Raw genomic sequence first — 24001 nt, 5'->3', positions numbered from 1 at the left:
GCACTCAGGGGGTGGGAGGGTTAAAGTCTCTCTGTCTGATTGATTGATTGATTTTCACACTGGTCTGCACTGTGTGTTGTACTTTACTGTCTGTACTGTGTTTCTGTCTGCACTGGGTTGTGTGATGTTGGTCCTGGAGGAACGTTGTTTGGTTTCACTGTGTACTCTGTCTGGAGCTAAAATGACAGTAAAGCCTTTTGAACTTGTTAATGATTTCATCTGTTTTTCACATGTTTTGTTCACTGTTTTTATAGAATATGTCTCAGGCCTCCAGTTCCAAGCATTGGAAAAGTGTGCCTTGTCCTCTCTGCAACGTCTGTTTAAAAAACGTCCGCCAGCATCTTATTAAGCAGCATAAAGTTGCCAACAAAGCAGAGCTACAGATCTTACTGAAATTCACAGCTGGCATGTAAGCTGCCTTTTAATGAATGTGAATCTTCAATATTTTCAAAACTAAAGATTTACAGAACTGAAAAGAACATGTTTTTATTTCTCTTATTTTTAGTTCCAATGGACAAAATGATTGCCCCGTGTGCAAACAGACCAACTTAAGACGCTTAGATAAACACATAAAAGCGCGGCATCCTGGTCTAACAGTAAGTACCTTATGAAATAAACGTGCTCAGGTCACACTTCATTGAGGATCTCCTGATATTATTTGCACTTTGTTTCAGAAAGAGGAGCAAGAGGAACTTTTAAGAACAGCTAAACGGCGGACTAATTTAAAAGAGCTGACAAAACTGCGGGCCACAGATCCATTTCCTCCCATGGTCAGTGTTCTTGAGCTGTCTGAGTTAGACAACGATGAGTCGCACCCCTGTCCACAACCAACCAAGGGACGGCAGGCCGACAGAGAGGAGAACCCCAGCATCGCCACACCGTCCACTCCAACCACACAGCCTAACTGTCAGGGCTGCAAGAGACTCAAACAAGTGATCACACACCTCAGAGACAAACTGAACAAACTGGAAAAGGAATCCCCAAAACCTGAGCGGAAAAAATATCAACGAATTAAAGTTACACCAGAAAAACTTCCAGGATTTGGTTAGTCTATCACAGACTCTCTCTGTGTCTCTCTGTCCCTGTTCCTCCCTCTCTTTCTTTCTCTCTCTCTCATACTTTGTGATGCCAGTCTGCTTCTTTTTTTTTTTTAAATACTTTACTTTTTTTTTTGTTGTATAATCAGTACAAACAGACAAACAAACAAGCAACAACAAAAAAAAGTACATATCAAACAAACCCTACCCCCTCCTGTCGAGCACATTCAAGAAAGAAATAGAATAATAATAATAATAATAGTAATAATAACAACAACAACAATAATATTGTGATAGAAAATAAAAATAACAGCAACAATGACAGTAACATCTGCAGTAGCAGCATAGAAGGAAAAAATAAATAAATAAATAAACGAGGAAAAAAAAAAAAAAAGAAAAAAGAAAAAAGAAAAAAAAAAGGGCCAACAAATGATGGTCTTACAGTTACTTACATTTATGGTCTTACATTTACTTGAAATAACTAATTATTGGATTCCAAATCTGGTTAATGTACTTCTGTGCACTTGGTCCACGGCTACATGCACGCTCCAAAGAGGCAAAATTAAGCATCTCAGCTAGCCAATGCTTGAACGATGGAGCGAAAGGCGATTTCCAATTCAAAAGGAGCAGCTTCTTAGCCACAATCATAGCAGCCATCACCACCCGTTGTATCTTGTAAGGAAAGGTAAATAATAATGCAGAACACCCACAAATTATGATTATGGGATCAAAGTCTAATTTTATTTCAAGAGTTTTGGAAAGCCAATCAAAAATTCTTGACCAGAAGGTCTGTAGCACAGGGCAGGTTATAAACAGATGAGTCAAAGAGCCCTCCTCAATTTTGCATCTTTCACAAAGAGGTGAGATGGATTCAAAAATCTTATGTAATTTAGTCCTGGAGTAATGCAGCCGGTGAAGCACCTTAAACTGAATCAGCCTGTATCGAGAGTTTACAGAGCAGCTTAATACACGAGACAAACTCTCCACCCACACTTCTTCTGTAATTTCGCTATCTATCTCTCTCGCCCAAGCCTCTCTAAATTTAGTTGTGTCTGGAGTAGCTCTCAAAACTGTAATAAAATGTGAAATCAATTGTTTAGATGTGGGGTCTGTGCGTAAGAAACGAAATAGTGTGTGATCACTTGGCTTTGATTCAAAATGAGAAATATTTTGTCTCACATAATGTCGAAGCTGTAGATAACGGAAAAAATGTATATGAGAAAGGCTGAATTTATCTTTGAATTGATTGAATGACATAAAGGTCCCATCTACATATAAGTCCTCTATAGTTCTTAGTCCTTTGCTTACGAAAACAGAGAATGCTTTATCCATCTTAGCAGGTAGAAAAAAATGATTACACATAATTGGAGTATGAACCGAAGTTAGTGGTGCATTAGTAACGCATTTAATCTGGTTTAAAATCTTAAGTTTTTAATAATGAAATTATTATTTATTAAGGTATTGCTAGGTGACACCTTAGAAAACAGAAAAACCGGTAAAGATGTCTTAGTAACTGATCCGGCCTCATATTTAACCCACAGTGGTGTAGAATCCAAAATGAGTCCCTCATGTGATCCCAATTGCCAAAAGGAGATTGCTCTGGCGTTCGCAGCCCAATAATAATGTTTAAAGTTGGGCAGACCTAGTCCACCATCGACTGAAGCTTTCTGTAAATGAATTTTGGAGATACGTGGGGTCTTCTGAGCCCAGACAAAGGACGAGACAATTGCATCTAGTTGTTGAAAAAAGGAGTTTGGGAGAAAAATAGGAAGATTTTGAAAAATATATAAAATTCTTGGTAGTGTAATCATTTTAACCGCATTTATTCTACCAATCAGAGACAAGGGAAGCAATCTCCACCTTTCAACGTCTGTTCTTATCTTTTCTAACGCAGCTTGAAAGTTTAGCTTAAATATTATTTTTGGATCACTGGATATCTGAAGCCCAAGATAAGTTAAATGTTCCCTGGCCACCTTAAAGGGAAAGGAGGCCAAAAGATTTGGATCGAAATTTTGAGAAAGTGGCATCAATTCACTTTTATTCCAGTTAATTGTATATCCTGACAGCTGACCAAACAATTTGAGATATTCCAGGAGAGAGGGGATAGAAGATACAGGGTCTGAGATGCACAGGAGCAAATCGTCTGCATAAAGAATGACTAGAGCCTCCAAATCTCCCATTTTAATACCACTAATATCTGGATGTTTCCGTATTCCTACTGCAAGAGGCTCTAATGCAATATTGAAAAGAAGTGGGGAGAGGGGATCTCCTTGTCGAACCCCACGCTGAAGTGTGAAAGGAGTTGAACGGTCAGCATTGGTTAAAACAGAAGATGATGGATGCAAATATATGGCCCTAACCAGATCAATAAAAAAGTCCCCAAATCCAAATTGCCTCAATGTATAAAGCATGTAGGGCCATTCCACTTGGTCAAAGGCTTTTTGTGCATCAAGTGAAACAACAGCCGCAGTAGAATCGCTTTTTTGTGCCACATGCATGGCATTAAGAAGCAGACGAACATTACAAAAGGAAAATCTTCCAGGAATAAACCCTGTTTGATCAGGGTGAATGATCTCTGATATGTGTTTAGCTAATCGGTTGGCCATAATCTTAGATATTATTTTTTGATCAGAATTAAGCAGGGCAATAGGTCTGTATGAGGCGGGGTCTGTATCATCCTTACCCTTCTTCAGCAAAAGACAAATGTTAGCATGATATAAAGAATCAGGGAATTGTTTGTTTGCAATAGACTCGTCAAACATTCTTAGCAGAAACGGGCAGAGCTTGGAAGAAAAGAATTTATAAAATTCACAGCCAAAACCATCTGGCCCAGCTGCTTTACCAGAAGGGAAGCTTTTAATGGCCTCAAGGATCTCGGACTGAGTAACAGGGGAATCCAGTGACACTCTAGCTGAGTCAGATAGCCTCGGCAAGGCAAGGTCTTTAAAGAAAGAGTCAAGGTCAGATTCTGAAGCTGAAAATTTGGCAGAGTATAATTCTGTGTAAAAATCTCTAAATCTATTATTGATCTCCTTATGATCTGTAATTAAATCCCCTGATCTTGACTGAATCCTATGAATAACTTGTTTTGCACGAATTGCCCTAAGCTGCCTTGCCAAAAGTCCCTCTGGTTTGTCTCCTAATTCAAATTGTTTCCTCTTAAGTTTAAGTAAAAGGTGTTCAACTCGCTGACTAAGAATAGTATTATATTCATACCTAAATTGTAAAATTTTATTATAATCTGAAATTGAAAGGGAAGACTTATATTTCTGCTCTAATATTTTTAGCATATTCTCAATTTCAACAAGTCTTCGATTCATTTCTTTTTTCTTCGAGGATTCGAAGGCCAAGATATAGCCACGGACCACAACTTTGAGCGTTTCCCAGAGAGTGGAATCAGATACATCTGCTGTATCGTTGAATTCTGCAAATTCTGCAAACTTTACCTTCATGTAATCGACAAAGTCAGGATCTGATAGAAGATTAGGATTAAATTGCCATGCATACGTCGGTTTGGAGGCAATGTTCTGAAGAGTACATGTAATTGGGCTGTGATCAGATATTAATATGTTATGATATGTAACATTGCAAACTTTGGATACTAACTCAGAAGACACAAGGAAATAATCAATCCGTGTATAGGACTTATGTACATGTGAGTAGTATGAATAGTCCCTGCCAGTTGGATGACATAGTCTCCAGATATCCACCATGTTCCCTGCTTTGAGTAGATTATTAAGAGTTTGTACTGTGGCCAACGTGGGTGGAGTCTTAGTAGAGAGTCTATCCAGATATGGATCTAAATAGCAGTTAAAATCACCCCCCATGATAATGTTCTCACTTAAGGCAAGTGGGATCAGACCAAAGATTTTACGAAAAAAATCAGGACAATCAAAATTAGGGCCATAGATATTAATCAATGTGAGAGGAAATGAATTAATATAACCAGATATAATAATGTATCGGCCCTGTGGGTCTGCTATCATCCTCTCAAGATGAAATGGGATATTTTTTTTGAAAAGAATAGCCACACCTCTAGCTTTTGAAGAAAATGAGGCCTGGAATACCTGGGATATCCAATGTGCTCTAAGCATAGATTGCCGGGTGGGGCTGATATGCGTTTCTTGCAAAAAAATTATGTCAGCTTTCAACATTTTCAGATGCGAGAAAACCCGACCCCTTTTGATAGGATGACCCATCCCTCTAACATTCCATGAGGCTAAGGTGATGCCAGAAGTACACATGTTAGTCCTAGATGACATATGACTCATAGTGCACAGGAGTAACCTTATCTGAAGAGACCAAAGAAACTACAAAAAAAAGAAAACTGACAACTACAAAAGAAGACATACAACTAAAGAGAAAAACCCACCCCTCAGTCCCAAACCCACAAATAGACCTATTCCCACCCCGGGAATGTCTAGATAGTCCCATAAGTTTAGGTAGGCCAACAGCTCTGGAGTAACTACCCCTACTACGCAACCCTGCAGCAACGGCTGTCAGGAGCCCCAGAACCAAGCAAATCGCATAACACAAAAAGAGAAGCTAGATCACATGTCTCTGAGTACTTAAACAAGGAACAAAATAAAATAAAATATTCTTCTGTTCAAATACACACAGGCTTATATTCAACAATATCTATGATGAAACTGTACACGGATTTTTACGCAAGAAGGATAAATATTAACAGTAAAGAATCAAATTAAGCAGTATAGTAAAGTAACAAAAAAGACAACGACTGTCGTAAACACGGCAGTGTTGAGAATAGAAATGAGACAATATGACACAGTTCGATCCACAGCCAAGCCGATAATGTTCAGCTTTTACCTCTCTGTAAGTCAGAAGACTGAATAAACTCACTCACGCAGCCTTGTTAGTTTTCGAAACAGAACTCACAAATGCCTCTGCTTCTGCCAGCTCAGACAAGATCCGTGAATGACCATCAACCTGAACGTGAAGCCTCGCGCGATACTGAAGAAAGTGAGGTACTTTCAAGTTCCTGAGCTCTCGTAGCACCTCCGTGAATTGCTTCCTTTTTTCCATAACGGAGCTGGTGTAGTCCGGAAAAATTAGTATTTTATGTCCCTGAAATTGAAGAGGACCACGAGATCTTCGGAGCTGCAAGATCTTTTCTTTGACTTGGAATAGATGAATCCGCGCGATGAATGGTCGAGGCCTGGCACCTTCAGCCGGGCGAGGACGGAGTGATCTGTGCGCACGGTCCACCAGTAAGGGCAGTTTGGGCAGCAAACCAGCCACAAAATCCGTGGGGCGCGATCCCTCCGCTCCCTCTGGAATTCCAATTATTCGTATGTTATTTCGTCTGGATCTGCCTTCTAGATCGTCGATTTTCAGCTGCATGGTGGCGCTGGCTCTCTCCAGCCCCTTCAGCGCTGCCTCTAACGCGTCAATCCGTGAATCATGAGCCGAGACAGTTTCGCCGAGCGAGCTCAAGGCTTCTTTGAGATCCTTCAGCTCCGTCCGGACCGCCGTCAGGGTTTGCTCCATGTTACTTAGCCGAGAGGAGATATGATCAAGCCCACCTTGGAGAGATGTTGTCAAGTTTTTAGCCCACGTTGGAGGAGAATCGGCGTCTGGTTCTCCGGATTCCGCCATGTCACATGTGGGAGAAGCAGTTGAGGCCGGTTGACGATTCTCCGCGTCCTTTGAAGTTTTGGCCGATTTCGGAGCCATTTCGAACCAAATTATCGCTGTGTCGATGCCAAGCCGTGCTAGTAAAGTTCAGAGACCAAGAAACACTCAAATTTCCAAACTTAATTGTATAAAAACCAAATTAAATCAGCTTGGCCTGGAGCCCCCAACTAGAACGCGTCTACTCCATTACGTGCTCCCTGGCGCCCCTATGCCAGTCTGCTTCTAATGTGGGTGAATGTGCAGTAAGAGTGTCCTCTGCTGCAGAGCGAGTGCTGGAGATTTGGTGTAAACACATTAATGGATCCACGCCTCGGCAGCAGGAGAACGCCCGCCAGAGAGTCGCACAAAAAATCTGAATCTGAATCCTGAAATTCCTCCTTGAAGCAGAGATTGTGAGAGCCCCCAAGAAGCAGCTGAGGGGGGCAATTTTCAGTCTCAGTCGGCTTCAGAAAGACATAACCAAACGTCTTGCTGCACACAAGCAAACAGTCAAGGCCAAAAAAATCAAGTAATTGGCCCTGGAGCTTTATTCAGTTAATGCCATCAGTTCATGTTATGACCCCTATAATGCAGAATGCTCTTTATGATATTGTTTTGCTTTTCAGAAAGAATCGTGGCTGCAGCAGAGGTACAGACCTTTGTAGAAAGGGCCAGACAGGAAATACTGCCTGCTTTAGGTGTGGACACTGGTCCTGACCAACTTTCTTTCTTTGTATTTCTTCTTTACATTTCATACTGACATTTCTACCATGTGTGTTTTTTTGTTTTCCAGTCACTCTGGAGCAAAGTCCTAAGCTTGAGAACCTTCACCGCCTGTATGACCCGATGGCAGGGTTCATTATCTGCCTGACTGGACACCGCAGGGGAGTCTTGATGGGACTGGAAGTGGATGAAATCCATGCAGCACCTGAAGACAAACAGGGAAGTCGTGTCATTATGGTAAGACTGTACATTTTACTGGCTTGTTGTCTAGTTACACTGAATTCTAATTGGCCCAACACGTAACTAGTGTAAAATAATCTTTGGGATGGCATTAAATTTAGGGAATAACATTTTTTATTTGGAACATTATTTCCACACTACAAATATTAACCCCTAAATCGAGGTGTCAGAAGTGCATGTAGAGGAGATATATATCTGGGAATTGTCTAGGTTTTTTTGCTAATGTGATAAAGCATTCCTACATTTATATCCTGTGTCTCTTGCTTTGTGTTTACAGGTTGCAAAACACAAAACGTCCTCAGTATATGGACATGCCCTGATCTCTCTGGAAAGGGACGAGTATCTCTGGTTCTCCAGGTTTTTATATCACAGCCACAAATATCCCTTGGGCAAGTCCAAACTGTTTTTTGCGAACACCAATGGGGGTCCCTTCTCCCGCCTCGCGTCCTCTTTTCAGGCCTGCTGGAAGGAGTTCAGACTGTCTGGCAAACCAACATTTGGCCTCATAAGGAGCAGCATCAGCACCTATGTAAGACCTTTTTTTACATGATATTTCCTTTTTTTATTCTACACTGCATTGTCTACTGAAGTTATTAGGCAAAGCAACTTATTTTCATAGCATGTTTGGTTCATTGCGGTCATTCAGACTCAGAGAGATTAAATACAGAGATGATCAACTTAAATGTAAGACTATGTAAAACAATTACAATAAAAATACAAAAAAACATAAAATTAAAACAAGAGATTGTTGAGATGATTGTTTATTAATGTTTTGTCTCTCTGTGCTTTGCTGATTATGTTTTTCAGGTTGGCCGTGAACTGATCCCCCAGCAGAAGGAGCAGGTGCGCCGACTCATGTGCCACAGCACCTCTGTTGCAGAGATCTTTTATGAAGCCAATCAGGACTTGACAGATGCCTTCAAGTCCCGGAAGGCCACATCAGCTGCTGTACAAATGCAAGCCAGCAGTCCAAAACCACGAGGAAGCGGAAAAAGAGGAGGATGAGGAGAATACATTGAAGACAGTTGTACCGAAGACGATGATGACAAAAGCGACGATGACAGCAGTGAAGATGAGGAAGGTGTGTAGATGCAGAAGTCACAGTAAGAAAAGAGTTAGCAACAAAACATGCGAGACAACTGACAAAGATGACAAGAAAAAACGTAAACGTTACGTTGAAGACACCAGTAGCAACGACAGTGACAAAAGCGACGATGACAGCAGTGAAAAACAAGAGGAGGGTGAAGACATGCTCAAAAAAAAGGGGACAGCTGCTGGCAAGACATGCAGGACAGATGAAAATAATAACAAAGAAACCCGTGACATCATAGAAATAATGGGCAGTTTTGATGAAGATGACATTCAAGACCAAGACAAGCAGGACAAAACAGTCACACAAATACCTTAAAAAGACAAAAGGAGGACACTGACACACACATCACAGGAGAGGGACAGGAGGAAGCAGAGAAAATGACGTTCTTTCTGACTGAAAGCAAACCAGCCACCCAACCTCCCAAACACCCAAAGTTGAGGAGAGCACTCTTCCAGACTTCAACTCCCTGCAAATGTTTCCAGAAACTTTCCAGCGATGAGGGGTCCCCCGGGCAAAAAAGGCCATTGTTGTCCCCTCCCAAACTCAGAAAGAGAATCAGAGTGGGTTATGGATTAAGTCCAGTTGCTGTAGCCAAGAGGAAGAGAGCACTGAAACTTCTTACAAGAAAAAGAACCAAAAAATAGGATGTAAAACAAGCAAATCAGGAAAGTATCAACATAAGAAAATTTATTTCCTTTCAAAATTCATTTGTTTTTACTAAAAGAATCTGAATGTTAGACGGTCATAAAGAGAACTGGAAAACCATTGTTTTATTTTGTATTAATAATGGTCTGAATCAGACAATTTTTGGTTTCACTGTTTCAAAATATATAATGTGTTTTTTGTTTCAGAAAAGAGTTTTTTAGTAATAGTAGTTGGACAAATTATAAAATTTTAATATTGTTTTTGTTCAATAAAGATACTGAAGTTAGGGTTAGAGGAAGAATAATGTTGATCAATAATGGACTGTCATTTTTGTTATATTAAGCAGAACCATTTAGAAAGTATGCTGTTCGTATGTTTGCAATGTTTTGTTTTGTGCAATAGTAAATAATGCCAAGGTCATGATCCACTGGGTCAGACAATGAGGGGAGAACACTCGCAGGGGATGGACCAAAGCGAGGAGTTTGTTTATGGTTTATTGTTCTCAATAAACAGAAATGCAGCAACAATGAGGGATAAGAAATAACTTAACAAAACCGTGACAAACAATACAGGACAAGAAGAACACACCTGGGGCTGGTGAGGCACTAGGGCAGTGCTAGCTGCCGGGGCTGAGCCAATACCATTACTCAGAAACATAAACTTCCAAGCCGAGCCTGGGGAAACTGTGAACTAGGACAAAGAGTCAGAAACATAAACCTCCAAGCTGAGCCTGGAGAAACTGTGAACTAGGACAAAGAGTCAGAAACATAAACCTCCAAGCTGAGCCTGGAGAAACTGTGAACTAGGACAAAGAGTCAGAAACATAAACCTCCAAGCTGAGCCTGGAGAAACTGTGAACTAGGACATAAAGAGTAGCGCTAGTCAGAAACATAAACCTCCAAGCCGAGCCTGGAGAAACTGTGAACTAGGACATAAAGAGTAGCGCTAGTCAGAAACATAAACCTCCAAGCCGAGCCTGGAGAAACTGTGAACTAGGACATAAAGAGTAGCGCTAGTCAGAAACATAAACCTCCAAGCCGAGCCTGGAGAAACTGTGAACTAGGACATAAAGAGTAGCGCTAGTCAGAAACATAAACCTCCAAGCTGAGCCTGGAGAAACTGTGAACTAGGACATAAAGAGTAGCGCTAGTCAGAAACATAAACCTCCAAGCTGAGCCTGGAGAAACTGTGAACTAGGACATAAAGAGTAGCGCTAGTCAGAAACATAAACCTCCAAGCCGAGCCTGGAGAAACTATGAACTAGGACAAAGAGTAGCGCTAGTCAGAAACATAAACTTCCAAGCCGAGCCTGGAGAAACTGTGAACTAGGACATAAAGAGTAGCGCTAGTCAGAAACATAAATCTCCAAGCCGAGCCTGGAGAAACTATGAACTAGGACATAAAGAGTAGCGCTAGTCAGAAACATAAACCTCCAAGCCGAGCCTGGAGAAACTGTGAACTAGGACATAAAGAGTAGCGCTAGTCAGAAACATAAACCTCCAAGCCGAGCCTGGAGAAACTATGAACTAGGACATAAAGAGTAGCGCTAGTCAGAAACATAAACCTCCAAGCCGAGCCTGGAGAAACTATGAACTAGGACATAAAGAGTAGCGCTAGTCAGAAACAAACCTCCAAGCCGAGCCTGGAGAAACTGTGAACTAGGACATAAAGAGTAGCGCTAGTCAGAAACATAAACCTCCAAGCCGAGCCTGGAGAAACTATGAACTAGGACAAAGAGTAGCGCTAGTCAGAAACATAAACTTCCAAGCCGAGCCTGGAGAAACTGTGAACTAGGACATAAAGAGTAGCGCTAGTCAGAAACATAAATCTCCAAGCCGAGCCTGGAGAAACTATGAACTAGGACATAAAGAGTAGCGCTAGTCAGAAACATAAACCTCCAAGCCGAGCCTGGAGAAACTGTGAACTAGGACATAAAGAGTAGCGCTAGTCAGAAACATAAACCTCCAAGCCGAGCCTGGAGAAACTATGAACTAGGACATAAAGAGTAGCGCTAGTCAGAAACATAAACCTCCAAGCCGAGCCTGGAGAAACTATGAACTAGGACATAAAGAGTAGCGCTAGTCAGAAACATAAACCTCCAAGCCGAGCCTGGAGAAACTATGAACTAGGACATAAAGAGTAGCGCTAGTCAGAAACAAACCTCCAAGCCGAGCCTGGAGAAACTATGAACTAGGACATAAAGAGTAGCGCTAGTCAGGTGCGCTGAACTTCCTAGACTTGAGAGAGTGAGGAGTCAGCCGCCAAACCTAGACCACTGATCCAGTCAGACGGTGAGGAGAGCTAACTGCTGAAACGAGCTGGAGTCGCTCACTCCTGGAGCTCCAGGACCCCAGCTCGCTGAACCTATGAAGCTTGGCGAGAGATCACCAGACCTGCAGTAGCTCCCTAATGGACCCTGAGAAGAGAGCTGCCTAGCTAGTTAGCTTTTCCTGCTAAGCTAGCTAGGTTGAAAGAGTCCTCTGTACGAGGATGGACTCTACAGACCAGACCGGTGAATCCTGAGTCTCTACAGTAAACTGAACAACCTGGGTTAGGGTTAGGGTTAGGGTTAGTAATTCTCTGCAACCGGCAGCTGACACTAGCCCACCTTAAATACACCAGCCCACAGGTGTAACACATAAACCAAACAATGAACAGACACATGACAAACACAACCTAAAACCAAGATGGCGACGATGGCAACACAAGAGTCCTTTTCAACATAAAAGTCCAGAGCATAACTAAACATGACATGAACATGACAAGACTTTGAAGGGGGAGTTCTAGATCGCCTGTGAGCCGCGGCCCGAGACCGCCCCTGGGGCGGGCACGGCGGGGCGGGCGTGACAGCAAAAGTCTTTTGTTTCAAATAGAACTTTAATACAAATACAAAATGAAAAGTTATAAATAAGTTATTTAGTTATAAATAATAAATAACTAGTATTCAATTTATCATACAAAAAAAATGCAGATTTTCAAGGTCAAACAAACAACAACCAATCAAGCAACTCAAACCAACAGGAACCAAGTACTAGTTGTTTTCATAAATAATCTGTGAGCAAGAACGTGCACATGTGTTTGTGTATTTGTGCATCATTAGATGCATGTGTGGCAAAAAAGGACACTTCCTGTGTGTTCTTTGCAGAGATATTTTCTGCAGGTGAAGAATGTGTTTTCTTCCTGTCCAGACCTGACACCTCTTTCTTTTAGAGTCAGGTGGTCTCACTGGGGTTGTGGCTGTTGTGGTTGATGTTGAGGCAGGGCTGGTTGAGGAGGATTGTCTTTTTAGTTTAATGTCACCTATGTCTGCACGCTGCACTTTCTGCAGTCTGTCCTGTAAGAACCCACTTGACTTGACTTGAGGAGGATGCTGGTGCCGATGCTCTTCGTGTTGCTGTGGGTGTGGACGGAGTGCTTGGTGAGCTCTGCAGCTGTCTGACCAAGGCTGCAGCGGCTGGGTCTCAGGGCACCAGTTCCCTTTGCTCAATGTGCGCCTTGACAGGGATCTTCCTAGTTCCTCAAGAAACATCCTCCACTTCAATCGAGGATGTTGTAAAATACAATGATTACAAACTTCTTTGTATATATATATTATTATGTTTAAATGGAAATTCCTGACAAAGTCAAAAAGTCTTGATGCAATTAACAAATTCATTTAGTTTTTTTATGCATTTAAAGACTACAAATGTATGTATGTATATGATGAGTGAATGTGGCTCTCACAGCTCAGTAGCTCTGCACACCTGAACTAAACACATTAGAGATGATTCTGTGCACAAATTATGAATTATGAATTTTCCCTTCCAAGAATGTAACGAGGATCCCAATATTTTCCATTGGAAAGAATAGTACAGCGTTAAAATACAAAATATTATCCTCTAAATGATGACATGAGTTAGACGGTAAAAGCAAATCACTCTTTAGTGTGACATGACTCAAATTATACACTCACACAGGACACTTACAGCCCTTACATTTGTTTCTAGGGTCACTTAGAGAAACGTGGGACATAGGGACCCTAAATGTGGACTGTGTCAGCCCCTGTACTTCCTTGGACCCTGTACTTTGCTGCCTCGTTTCGTTGTGTTTGTTTGTTTGGTTTCGTCATTAAAGACTTTATTCTTGCATTGCTCTGTCCCTGCGAGTGTTCCCTTGTCTCGCCTAGCCAGCATGACAGACTGCTCAATCGGGGGCCAAGGGAGACTGAGTATACCAAGTTTGTGCAATCTAGGCCGCATCGTTGGAGTTTTATTACATTATTTATAATTGGCAAACATTTCAAGAAAAAAAACATTAATCACAAACAGTAAGGAAAGTCTCATTTGACCTTAAATGTAAAGAAAGGGCTCTAAAAATTGCCAAGATTCCAAAAGGATGATATACGTAGGAAAAGAGCTCTGGGTTAGGGTTAGGTTAGAGTTAGGGTTAGGGTTAGGTTAGGGTTAGAGGCAGGGCTGATACTCGACTCTCTTGAACATTTATTTCTGGCTTAGGCTAAACCCTCACTGTGCTTTCTGGCAGGAGTGCGTTTGGACACAATTTTGAAACGGTCACTTGTGAACCCATTACATCATGGTCAAACTCATTACATCAAGTTTGGTGATTCTAAGATCAAAGGTCATGAAGCTACGGCCTACAGAACTTAATGTTTGAGGGATTGCAAGGGCAAAGAAGGTCACAGCGCAACCAAACGTGTCACACATTATTATCACATTGTGCTGATGAAGCTATCAAAGTTTGATGATTTTAAAGTCAAAGGTAATGAAGCTATGGCCTTATCCATTCGGCTATCATAAATTTGGCCTTAGGCCTATGGTGGCCAGAACATGTTTTTCATGGCCTAGAAAGCATAGGAAGGGTCACACAACTACCAAACCTCCCACACATTGTCATCCCACCATGCTAAGGAAGCTATCATAGTTTGGTGATGCTAATGTCAAGGGTCATGAAACTACAGCCTTATCCATACAGCAAACATGAATTTGCTTGTGGTCTATACTAGCCAGGACATGTCTTTTGAGGCCTAGGAAGGGTAAGGAGGGTCACAAAACTACCAAACATTGAGTAAATTGCCACAGCATGATGCTGATAAACCTATCAAAGGTGGGTGATTCTAAGGTCAAAGGTCATGGAACTATAGCCTTATCCATTCGGCTATGGTAAATTTGCCCTTGGTCTATACTGGCCAGAACATGTCTTTCGGGGCCTAGGAATGGTAGGGAGGGTCATAAAACTACCAAACTTTGAGAAACTTTGCCACAGCATGATGCTAAAAACCCATCAACGTTTGCTGATTCTGATTCTTGCATTATCTAATTTTCTTAATTACTGTTGGGCAGCTCACATCCACAATCTTTGTTACTGGTTACAATCTCCTGGATCTTCTTGGTGTAAAGTGGAGTTGTCATCCTGTAGGGGATCTTCCATACCTGCTTCACTTTATTCCTCTTTACCTACAAAACCATTTCTATATAATGATAATCCAGTGGTTAACACACTCAAGATCTGGTATCAATTATGACGGCATTTTAAATTGGTAGCTGTCCCTGGGTCGTTTACATAACAATTATTTATTTCCTCCATCACTTTCAGACTCTACATGTGCAATATGGGATGACAATGGTACTACACAATTCAAATATTTATATGTAGATAGTGTCTTTGGTAGTTTTGCCCATTTGTCATCCTGGTACGGCCTCCCTGTAACTCACCTGTTTCACTGTTTCCAAGCTCGCAATTTAGTGGCTAAGTGTTTCCCACATTTCCCCTCGTTACCTCCAGAACAACGGTGGGAAGCCATGTTGTCACTTGTTCCTCATCATGGAGGAATTAGAGCGGATACGATCCAATTGAAGGTCTTATACAGGGCACATTTTTCTAAGTCTAGACTTCTTGGGTTAAATCTCCAGTCTTGCCTTTTGATAGCTATATTTGGGATTTCTGACCCCACGCTAGCACTTACTTCTACACAAAAGGACAGATATAATAGGACAAATAAAACATGTTTTTTCTCTCTCTCTTTCTCTTTCTTTCCCCTTGTTCTCTTCTTCTCTTTTTGGTTATTTTCTTCTTTATTTGTGTTCTTGCTTGTTTGTGACCATGTAAACATTTGTCATAAAAAATATTATCTTTAGTTGTTTTTCAGCAAAAAAAAAAAGGTATGGTGATTCTAAGGTCAAAGGTCATGAAGCTACGGCATTATCCATACAACACATGGCCTTTGGTCTATACTGGCCAGAATATATAGTGTGAGGAATTGCAAGGGCACAGAAGGTAACAGTGCTACAAACCTGAACCTATCAAGGTTTGGTGATTCTAAGGTCAAAGGTCATGAAGCTATGGTATTATCCATACATTTAAGAAAGTAATGAACACATTACTGAGGGTAAAAGGGATGTCTCAACAGTCTATGGTTGCTGTAGGACGGAGCCTAGATTGGTCCAGGTGTTGGGGGGTATCAGATGTGTTCAGTAACCTGACCACATTGCTAAAGAAGCTATTGCAGAGTCTGTTGGTGGTGGTAAAGAATCCCTGAAGGTGGTGGGAGGTTGGTTAAGGTGCCAGCAACCTTCAGAGTGTACTTAGGGTCCTCCTTGTTTTTAAACCCCCAAGCCCAATGATTGCCACACAATCTCTCTGTAGTTACTGCAGATGGCTCCTTTGCCTCTGAATTTGCAAATGTTTGATAGAAAGTCCTAAACCCTGCAATAAGAAATGATCCACATGTCTGTTCTTGTCAATACTATCCTAAGTATTACCAAGACAATGGTTTAAACCCCCAGAAAAGTCTTTGTTTATGACCAATCATGTTTATCATTTTTCTGGAATCACATGGGCCAAAAAGGAGAGTTGTGTTAAATCTTTAAAATATTAACATAAATTAAACAGTGACTCGTACAGACACAAACTTGAGCAACATCAGTCGACACAGAGTGTACCTAGAGTACACCTGGTTTCTGTCATGACTGGCTAGATCATGACAGGTGAACAGCTACTAGACAGGTGAACACTCGCAGGGGGTGGCTTGATGTGAGAATGCTTTAATAATCAGCAACAACAAGGGTAAACAAGAAAATGCAGCAATGATACAGGGCAAACTGAGAAACAAAACAAACACGTGACAGAAGAACGTGGGCCACACAAAACACACACCTGAGGCTGGTGGAAACATAGGGAGCTCAGCTTGAACGGGGAAAATGATCAGGGAGGTATAACAGGGAGGTGAACAAGAACGTGACATGAAAACAAGAAACCAACCTAGGACCAAAACAACTTAACTTGAATACAGAGCCTGGGCATCTGCGGCTTGAGTCCACTGCGGCCTACCCAGGGGCCGATGATGATCTGTACCCCAGGTAGGTGCAATCCTAGGGTCCGCAGACTCTGGAACCGATGCGGTGGGCGTCATCATTGTGGGTACAGACGGGGAGGGCGCCGTAGCTGTTGCAGGGACCGACACGGAGGGCGCCGTCTTCGTGGGTACTGGGGCAGCAAGCACCGCCTTGGCCGGGACTTGGGTAGCCGGCACCGTTCACCTTGGGGCAGCCACGGGTACCACGGCCTGACCAGACCCAGAAACTGGGGCAGTTGGCACTGCATGCCTGATAGGAGGCGCAGATGCCACTGCCGGGACATGAATAGAGGCGGGCGGGGCGCTGGCGTGACTGGAACCAAGGTGCTGGACGCCGCAGTGACTGGAACCGAGGCGCTTCTGAGGAACGTGTTCAAAATCATGATACGCGACCCCCCCAAGGGGTCCAAAAACATGATACAAGGGGTGCAGACCCTCTCAGCTTTCATTAAGGGGTACATGTCCAAAATCATGATACGTTAACCCCCCCCCGTGTCCAAAAACATGATACAAGGGGTGCAGACCCTCTCAGCTTTCATTAAGGGGTACATGTCCAAAATCATGATACGTTACCCCCCCGTGTCCAAAAACATGATATACGGGGTGCAGACCCTCTAAGCTTTCATTTGAGGTACATGTCCAAAATCGTGATACGTTACCCCCCCCCCCACGTGTCCAAAACCATGATATAAGGGGTGCAGACCCTCTAAGCTTTCATTTGAGATACATGTCCAAAATCGTGATACGTAACCCCCCCCCCCCACCTGTCCAAAACATGATATAAGGGGTGCAGACCCTCTCAGCTTTCATTTGAGATACATGTCCAAAATCATAATACGTGACCTCCCCCCCCACGTGTCCAAAAACATGATATAAGGGGTGGCGACCCTCTCAGCTTTCATTTGAGATACATGTCCAAAATCATAATACGTGACCTCCCCCCCCACGTGTCCAAAAACATGATATAAGGGGTGCAGACCCTCTAAGCTTTCATTTGAGGTACATGTCCAAAATCATAATACGTGACCCCCCCCACACGTGTCCAAAAACATGATATACGGGGTGCAGACCCTCTAAGCTTTCATTTGAGATACATGTCCAAAATCGTGATACGTTACCCCCCCACGTGTCCAAAACATGATATAAGGGGTGCAGACCCTCTCAGCTTTCATTTGAGATACATGTCTAAAATCATAATACGTGACCTCCCCCCCCACGTGTCCAAAAACATGATATACGGGGTGCAGACCCTCTAAGCTTTCATTTGAGGTACATGTCCAAAATCATAATACGTGACCCCCCCCACACGTGTCCAAAAACATGATATACGGGGTGCAGACCCTCTAAGCTTTCATTTGAGATACATGTCCAAAATCGTGATACGTTACCCCCCCACGTGTCCAAAACATGATATAAGGGGTGCAGACCCTCTCAGCTTTCATTTGAGATACATGTCCAAAATCATAATACGTGACCTCCCCCCCCACGTGTCCAAAAACATGATATAAGGGGTGCAGACCCTCTAAGCTTTCATTTGAGGTACATGTCCAAAATCATAATACGTGACCCCCCCCACACGTGTCCAAAAACATGATATACGGGGTGCAGACCCTCTAAGCTTTTATTTGAGATACATGTCCAAAATCGTGATACGTTACCCCCCCCCACGTGTCCAAAACATGATATAAGGGGTGCAGACCCTCTAAGCTTTCATTTGAGATAAATGTCCAAAATCATAATACGTGACCCCCCCACGTGTCCAAAACCATGATATAAGGGGTGCAGACCCTCTAAGCTTTCATTTGAGATACATGTCCAAAATCGTGATACGTTACCCCCCCCCCACGTGTCCAAAACCATGATATAAGGGGTGCAGACCCTCTAAGCTTTCATTTGAGATACATGTCCAAAATCATAATACGTGACCCCCCCCACACGTGTCCAAAAACATGATATACGGGGTGCAGACCCTCTAAGCTTTCATTTGAGGTACATGTCCAAAATCATAATACATGACCCCCCCACGTGTCCAAAAACATGATATAAGGGGTGCAGACCCTCTAAGCTTTCATTTGAGATACATGTCCAAAATCGTGATACGTTACCCCCCCCCACGTGTCCAAAACATGATATAAGGGGTGCAGACCCTCTAAGCTTTCATTTGAGATACATGTCCAAAATCATAATACGTGACCCCCCCCCCACATGTCCAAAACATGATATAAGGGGTGCAGACCCTCTAAGCTTTCATTTGAGATACATGTCCAAAATCGTGACACGTTACCCCCCCCCCCCCACGTGTCCAAAACATGATATAAGGGGTGCAGACCCTCTAAGCTTTCATTTGAGGTACATGTCCAAAATCGTGATACGTTACCCCCCCCCCAGGTGTCCAAAACCATGATATACGGGGTGCAGACCCTCTAAGCTTTCATTTGAGATACATGTCCAAAATCGTGATACGTTACCCCCCCCACGTGTCCAAAAACATGATATAAGGGGTGCAGACCCTCTAAGCTTTCATTTGAGATACATGTCCAAAATCGTGATACGTGACCCCCCCACGTGTCCAAAACATGATATAAGTGGTGCAGACCCTCTAAGCTTTCATTTGAGGTACAAGTCCAAAATCATAATACGTGACCCCCCCCACGTGTCCAAAAACATGATATAAGGGGTGCAGACCCTCTAAGCTTTCATTTGAGGTACATGTCCAAAATCATAATACATGACCCCCCCACGTGTCCAAAAACATGATATAAGGGGTGCAGACCCTCTAAGCTTTCATTTGAGATACATGTCCAAAATCGTGATACGTTACCCCCCCCCCCCACGTGTCCAAAACATGATATAAGGGGTGCAGACCCTCTAAGCTTTCATTTGAGGTACATGTCCAAAATCGTGATACGTGACCCCCCCACGTTTCCAAAAACATGATATAAGGGGTGCAGACCCTCTAAGCTTTCATTTGAGGTACATGTCCAAAATCGTGATACGTTAACCCCCCACGTGTCCAAAACTATGATATAAGGGGTGCAGACCCTCTAAGCTTTCATTTGAGGTACATGTCCAAAATCGTGATACGTTAACCCCCCACGTGTCCAAAACCATGATATAAGGGGTGCAGACCCTCTAAGCTTTCATTTGAGGTACATGTCCAAAATCGTGATACGTAACCCCCCCCCCAGGTGTCCAAAAACATGATATAAGGGGTGCAGACCTTCTAAGCTTTCATTTGAGATACATGTCTAAAATCGTGATACGTGACCCCCCCATGTGTCCAAAACATGATATAAGTGGTGCAGACCCTCTAAGCTTTCATTTGAGGTACATGTCCAAAATCATAATACGTGACCCCCCCCCCCCCCCACGTGTCCAAAAACATGATATAAGTGGTGCAGACCCTCTAAGCTTTCATTTGAGATACATGTCCAAAATCGTGATACGTGACCCCCCCAGGTGTCCAAAACCATGAAATAAGGGGTTCAGACCCTCTAAGCTTTCATTTGAGATACATGTCCAAAATCGTGATACGTTACCCCCCCCCCCCACGTGTCCAAAACATGATATAAGGGGTGCAGACCCTCTAAGCTTTCATTTGAGGTACGTGTCCAAAATCATAATACGTGACCCCCCCATGTGTCCAAAAACATGATATACGGGGTGCAGACCCTCTAAGCTTTCATTTAAGATACATGTCCAAAATCATAATACGTGACCCCCCCATGTGTCCAAAAACATGATATACGGGGTGCAGACCCTCTAAGCTTTCATTTGAGATACATGTCCAAAATCGTGACACGTTACCCCCCCCCCCCCACGTGTCCAAAACATGATATAAGGGGTGCAGACCCTCTAAGCTTTCATTTGAGGTACATGTCCAAAATCGTGATACGTTACCCCCCCCCCCCAGGTGTCCAAAACCATGAAATAAGGGGTGCAGACCCTCTAAGCTTTCATTTGAGATACATGTCCAAAATCGTGATACGTTACCCCCCCACGTTTCCAAAAACATGATATACGGGGTGCAGACCCTCTAAGCTTTCATTTGAGATACATGTCCAAAATCGTGACACGTTACCCCCCCCCCCCCCCACACGTGTCCAAAACATGATATAAGGGGTGCAGACCCTCTAAGCTTTCATTTGAGGTACATGTCCAAAATCGTGATACGTTACCCCCCCCCAGGTGTCCAAAACCATGAAATAAGGGGTGCAGACCCTCTAAGCTTTCATTTGAGATACATGTCCAAAATCGTGATACGTTACCCCCCCCACGTGTCCAAAAACATGATATAAGGGGTGCAGACCCTCTAAGCTTTCATTTGAGATACATGTCCAAAATCGTGATACGTTACCCCCCCACGTGTCCAAAAACATGATATAAGGGGTGCAGACCCTCTAAGCTTTCATTTGAGGTACATGTCCAAAATCGTGATACGTGACCCCCCCACGTTTCCAAAAACATGATATAAGGGGTGCAGACCCTCTAAGCTTTCATTTGAGGTACATGTCCAAAATCGTGATACGTTAACCCCCCACGTGTCCAAAACCATGATATAAGGGGTGCAGACCCTCTAAGCTTTCATTTGAGGTACATGTCCAAAATCGTGATACGTTAACCCCCCACGTGTCCAAAACCATGATATAAGGGGTGCAGACCCTCTAAGCTTTCATTTGAGGTACATGTCCAAAATCGTGATACGTAACCCCCCCCCCAGGTGTCCAAAACCATGATATACGGGGTGCAGACCCTCGAAGCTTTCATTTGAGATACATGTCTAAAATCGTGATACGTGACCCCCCCATGTGTCCAAAACATGATATAAGTGGTGCAGACCCTCTAAGCTTTCATTTGAGGTACATGTCCAAAATCATAATACGTGACCCCCCCCGCCCACGTGTCCAAAAACATGATATAAGTGGTGCAGACCCTCTAAGCTTTCATTTGAGATACATGTCCAAAATCGTGATACGTGACCCCCCCAGGTGTCCAAAACCATGAAATAAGGGGTGCAGACCCTCTAAGCTTTCATTTGAGATACATGTCCAAAATCGTGATACGTTACCCCCCCCCACGTGTCCAAAACATGATATAAGGGGTGCAGACCCTCTAAGCTTTCATTTGAGATACATGTCCAAAATCGTGATACGTTACCCCCCCCCCCCCAGGTGTCCAAAACCATGAAATAAGGGGTGCAGACCCTCTAAGCTTTCATTTGAGATACATGTCCAAAATCGTGATACGTTACCCCCCCACGTGTCCAAAAACATGATATAAGGGGTGCAGACCCTCTAAGCTTTCATTTGAGGTACATGTCCAAAATCGTGATACGTGACCCCCCCACGTTTCCAAAAACATGATATACGGGGTGCAGACCCTCTAAGCTTTCATTTGAGATACATGTCCAAAATCGTGACACGTTACCCCCCCCCCCCCCACACGTGTCCAAAACATGATATAAGGGGTGCAGACCCTCTAAGCTTTCATTTGAGGTACATGTCCAAAATCGTGATACGTTACCCCCCCCCAGGTGTCCAAAACCATGAAATAAGGGGTGCAGACCCTCTAAGCTTTCATTTGAGATACATGTCCAAAATCGTGATACGTTACCCCCCCACGTGTCCAAAAACATGATATAAGGGGTGCAGACCCTCTAAGCTTTCATTTGAGATACATGTCCAAAATCGTGATACGTTACCCCCCCACGTGTCCAAAAACATGATATAAGGGGTGCAGACCCTCTAAGCTTTCATTTGAGGTACATGTCCAAAATCGTGATACGTGACCCCCCCACGTTTCCAAAAACATGATATAAGGGGTGCAGACCCTCTAAGCTTTCATTTGAGGTACATGTCCAAAATCGTGATACGTTAACCCCCCACGTGTCCAAAACCATGATATAAGGGGTGCAGACCCTCTAAGCTTTCATTTGAGGTACATGTCCAAAATCGTGATACGTTAACCCCCCACGTGTCCAAAACCATGATATAAGGGGTGCAGACCCTCTAAGCTTTCATTTGAGGTACATGTCCAAAATCGTGATACGTAACCCCCCCCCCAGGTGTCCAAAACCATGATATACGGGGTGCAGACCCTCGAAGCTTTCATTTGAGATACATGTCTAAAATCGTGATACGTGACCCCCCCATGTGTCCAAAACATGATATAAGTGGTGCAGACCCTCTAAGCTTTCATTTGAGGTACATGTCCAAAATCATAATACGTGACCCCCCCCGCCCACGTGTCCAAAAACATGATATAAGTGGTGCAGACCCTCTAAGCTTTCATTTGAGATACATGTCCAAAATCGTGATACGTGACCCCCCCAGGTGTCCAAAACCATGAAATAAGGGGTGCAGACCCTCTAAGCTTTCATTTGAGATACATGTCCAAAATCGTGATACGTTACCCCCCCCCACGTGTCCAAAACATGATATAAGGGGTGCAGACCCTCTAAGCTTTCATTTGAGATACATGTCCAAAATCGTGATACGTTACCCCCCCCCCCCACGTGTCCAAAACATGATATAAGGGGTGCAGACCCTCTAAGCTTTCATTTGAGATACATGTCCAAAATCATGATACGTGACCCCCCCACGTGTCCAAAAACATGATATAAGGGGTGCAGACCCTCTAAGCTTTCATTTGAGGTACGTGTCCAAAATCATAATACGTGACCCCCCCATGTGTCCAAAAACATGATATACGGGGTGCAGACCCTCTAAGCTTTCATTTAAGATACATGTCCAAAATCATAATACGTGACCCCCCCATGTGTCCAAAAACATGATATACGGGGTGCAGACCCTCTAAGCTTTCATTTAAGATACATGTCCAAAATCATAATACGTGACCCCCCCATGTGTCCAAAAACATGATATACGGGGTGCAGACCCTCTAAGCTTTCATTTAAGATACATGTCCAAAATCATAATACGTGACCCCCCCCCCCCACATGTCCAAAAACATGATATAAGGGGTGCAGACCCTCTAAGCTTTCATTTGAGGTACGTGTCCAAAATCGTGATACGTGACCCAAAGACAAGGATTATAGGAAAAGTCCATCACTGTATCTAAATGAATGGGTCAGAGTGTAATGGGGGTGCTCACTTACAGCGGGGTTTGAACCCAGGCCGCCGTGTTGGAGGGCCGGCGCGCTACTAAGTGAGCTACCACGATCACGTGACCAACGGGCCCAAGTGCAGAGTCTTTAATCTTAGAACAGGCAAAATGGAAACGAGAAATAAATCACCGGGGACTCGAACCCAGGCCGCC

The sequence above is a fragment of the Salminus brasiliensis genome, unplaced genomic scaffold (assembly GCF_030463535.1).
Source record: "Salminus brasiliensis unplaced genomic scaffold, fSalBra1.hap2 scaffold_53, whole genome shotgun sequence".
NCBI classification, from domain to species: domain Eukaryota; kingdom Metazoa; phylum Chordata; class Actinopteri; order Characiformes; family Bryconidae; genus Salminus; species Salminus brasiliensis.
This window is presented reverse-complemented; position numbering follows the sequence as displayed.